Raw genomic sequence first — 4,549 nt, 5'->3', positions numbered from 1 at the left:
ACTGACCGCTCTGTAATTGCTGCAATTACCCATAGAGCCTTTCTCGAACAAGGCCATAATGTTTGCAACTCCATTCTTTTGGAACATCCATTGAGTCCAAGGAAGACTAAAAGATTATGGCCAGTTCCCATACAATTCCTTCTTTGGCTTCCTTTAAAATTGTTGGATATACCTCATCTGATACTGATATCTTTTTAACTGTAATTGCCAACAATCTATCCAATACTTCTTCCTCATTAATTTTGAAGCCTTTTAGTGACAGAGTTTCCTCCTCCTCCTCTTTTGTAATAACAGATGTAAAGTATTCATTGAGTACCTTAGCCATGCTCCCTGCCTTCATGTATAAATCCCCTTTCTGGTGTCTAATCAGCCCTTCTCCTCTGTTAAACCACTCTATCGCTATTTATATGCCTATAAATTACTTTGGGATTCCACTTCATGTTAGCCACTAGTCTTTTTTTCATATTTCCTCTTTGCTTCTCTTTTCCACCTCCCGTCTGAACCACCTGCATTCCTCTTGGTTCTCAATTATACTTTCTCCCTCACACCTATCGTAAACAAAATTTTTGCTGTTTCCTGTTACTTTACACTTCCTTTGCCATCCACATTCTGGATTTGTTTGTCCTACCTTTCCCAATACGGGGAATCCAGTGCAGACTCCCAGCCCGAGGAAGCCTAGCGCAGACTCCCAGGCTCGAGGATGTCCAATGCAGACTCCCAGCCTTGAAGTGGAACTCAGCATGGATTCTCTGCTTTAGGACTTTAGGACTGTAATGCTGAACTTTTAGCTTTATTTCTTTTCTAATTTATACCAACAATTTTGTACCTAGGTATCTTTGTACCCAAGATGGCGCTGGAAATGGCAATTTTGTGCACTCTTCACTGTACTCATGTATCCCTGTACTTGAGTACATGACAATAAACCTAATTCAAATTAGAATTCTCTTTCTAATATACCTTGATAGTACAGAGTCATAGAGTTGTACAGCACGGAAACAGATGCTTTAGTTCAACCAGTCGAAGCTGAACATAATTCCAAACTAAACTAGTCCCACCTGTCTGCTCCTGGTCCACATCCCTCCAAACGTTTCTGATTCATGTATCTATCTAAATGCCTTTTAAATATTGCAATTGTACCTGCATCCACCACTTCCTCAGAAAGTTCATTCCACACGTGAACCACTCTCTGTAAAAGATTTGCCTTCGATTTCTTTTTTAAAGCTTCCTCCTCTCACCTTAAAAATGTGCCCCCTAGTCTTGAAAACCCCCATCCTAGGGAAAAGACAACTAACATTAACTCTATATATACCTCCCACTTGTTTATAAACTTCCATCAAGTCACCTCTCAACCTTCTATACTCCAGGGAAAAAAGTCCCAGCCTATCCAACCCATTGTTCACTTATTGCTTTTCCCGCCAACCTCTTGTTCCAGTCAATACAGAAAATGGAAAGGAAATGAGTTCTGAGGAAGGGTCACCGGACCCGAAACGTTAACTCTGTTTTCTCCTTCACAGATGCTGCCAGACCTGCTGAGCTTTTCCAGCAACTTTGTTTTTGTTCCTGATTTACAGCATCCGCAGTTCTTTTGTTTTTTTTTTAATCCAGAAAATGATATCATGGGATTACTCAGGTCCTTTTCTATAGGTCTAATTAAATCAACACCTCCTTCCCTGCTATCATGCGCACTCAGATAGATCATCCTCCTTCTCACCATTCCTTCACCTCACCCTAATAAATTGATACAAATGAGTTACCTCAACCGAGTTATTAGGCCAATAGTACTGACTTCATAAAGTCTCAAAAAGAGCAATAACTCAATGCTACAGATTATCAGGCTATCTAAGATTATAAAGCGATCTTGATCAATTTTGCCAATAGGCTGAGGAGTGGCAGATGGAGTTGAATTAGGACTATTGCAAAGTTTTGCATTTTGGTAAAACAAACAAGGGCAGGACTTATACAGTTAATGGTAGGGCCCTGGTAGTGTGTTGAACAAAGAGACCTAGGGGTTCAGGTACATAGTTCTTTGAAAGTTGCATCTCAGGTAGAGAGGGTGGTTAACAAGGTGTTTAACACATTTACCTTCATTGCTCAGACCTTTGAGTAAAGGTGTTGGAACATCATGTTAAGATTGTAAAGGACGTTGATGAGGCCGCTTTTGAAGTATTGTGTAGAGTTCTTGTTGCCCTGCTATTGGAAGGATATTGGTAAATTGGAGAGAGCTCAGAAAAGATTTACCAAGATGTTGGAGGATTTGAGTTATAAGAAAAAGCTGGTTAGGCCAGGACTTTTTCACTGGATCATGGAAGGTTGAGGGGTGCGCTTAAGGAGATTTATAAAATCATGAGGGGCATAGATAAGGTGAATAGCAAAGGTCTTTTCCCTAGGATGGGGAGTTCAAAACTAGGGGGCATATTTTGAAGTGAAAGGAGAAAGACTTAAAAGGGACCTGAGGTGCAACTTTTTCCGCTCAGACAGGGGTTCATATGTGGAATGAACTGCCAGACGAAGTGGTATATGCAGGTACAGTTACAATGTTTAAAAGACATTTGGATAGGTATATGAATAGGAAAGGTTTAGAGGGATATGGGCTAAATGCAAGCAAGTGGGATTAATTTGGTTTTCAGTAACTTGGTCCACATGGACGATTTGGACTAAAGGGTCTGTTTCTGTGCTTTATGACTGTATCTCCCTACGTAGAATGGACTTTTGAGATTTCTTTGATGTAACCAAGCCCAGGGACCATTACAAATTATTGAGACATCCAAACACAATGCTGTTTCCAGCACTTATACAACTACTTTAAAACCTCCATTATGTACAGACACTCTGCTGTAATTTGGATGAAAATTGTAATCTAATTTCAGACAGCACATTTAACTTCTTTTTATTAATAAATACTATGCAGTCTAGGCAGGCAAATGGGATTAAAAATATAATTGCCTACTGAAAGGTTCATGCCTGAAAGGAAATTTTTAGCTTCCCTCTAGAGACTGATAACTGTTAAAGGGAAAACCAAACTTCCCGTCATTAGCCTAAAGAAGGACACATGACAAAATTTCACCTTTTAAAACTTTTACGGACAAATGCAAAACAAAAACCTACTGTCCAAAACTTTATTTTCAGAGACAGCCTATGTTTTAAATAGAATGCACACCCTTCTGCTCTTACTGACAACAAACAGCTCCTTTTTTGTTTACCTTATTCAGCCTGCCAATGTCCAATTTCTCTGGAAGCAATTAAAAGTATTTCACAGATCCTAAGGGTTCACTTCTGTTCCTTTTCCTTTCCTTCTAGTATATTTCACTGTGAGAGTTTTCTTGTGGATTTTTCCTGCATGTCCAGCCAGGTAAACCTTCCAGCCTGTTTAATTCCTTGTAAAGTTCATTTTCAAACTGAGCATTAGCTCTTCCTTTCATTCTGCATGGAGAATAATAGAAGCAACATTTTCTCTGCTCAAGGTGAAGGCTTGGCTAACATCTAACTTTTTGCTCTCTGGTTCTCAGCTGGTTATATATCACCCTAAAACCAAACTGCCCTTTCTCTGTGATACATCTTTATTTATAGGGAACCTTGTAACCTGATCTCAAATTGGCTTCCACTGTCCCTTTATCAATGGCAATAAGGAACATATTAATTTTGTAGCCAAGTAGAAATCCTACTCAGCTATTTCTGATCATAATGATTTCATCTTAGAAACAAAGGGACAGGTTTCAACATAACCATTAACAACCTAATGTCAACAACATCATTCCAGGCCTTTGAAGTCTTACAATCTTCTCATTGTTAGCTGTTCTCATTGACAGCTTGTCATTGTTTCCAAGTAGAATTATCTGGCATCTACCCCTTGGTAAAATAATGTGAGCATTTAATTTGTTCTCTAACAATTAAACTCCCATGTGTACTTTCAGACAGACTCCTGCAGATCTTACATGACTGCTTTTATGTTCCCTAAATTTAAAGGTACAGTCCCAAACACACTCTTATAAACCAAACGATACAAACATAATATTTAACAAACCTCTCAATTGCCTGGCTAAGCAATCACAATTGCTTAGATTCAAATAGAAAACTTTTTATTTCCTTTATTTTAGTAATGGTCTTAATCTGCTTAAGCAAGTTAATCAGCAGATATCCTGTCTGTGGTACTAACAGTCCGTTTAATTTTTCTACTAACTGTCAAACACTAAATAGTAAGGTACAGCTCCATAAAACAGCCTGTCTTATTCTGTTTCCCAACAAATCACAGCAACTTTTGAATCCTTAAGTAATCCCTCTCTTGATTGAAGTGATTATCATAGACTTATGATGCCTTTATGATTGGTTTTACTCCCAGACATTTGGATGTAGATTGATGGCTGCTGTTGGGATGATGGGATGGAGTCATGGTTGGAAGTGATTTTAAAAGGGGAATGTCTTCTTATTTTCTTTCTGAAGCACTCCCGTCTGACAGGAAGTCTGGATTAGAATGCATCTTTGTAAATCCGTGAGCTGAACATAAAATGGGGAAGTAAGCAATCGATTGGTTGTGATTCCCTTGCAACAAACA

Source organism: Rhincodon typus, chromosome 10 (assembly GCF_021869965.1).
Source record: "Rhincodon typus isolate 14 chromosome 10, sRhiTyp1.1, whole genome shotgun sequence".
NCBI lineage: Eukaryota > Metazoa > Chordata > Chondrichthyes > Orectolobiformes > Rhincodontidae > Rhincodon > Rhincodon typus.
This window is presented reverse-complemented; position numbering follows the sequence as displayed.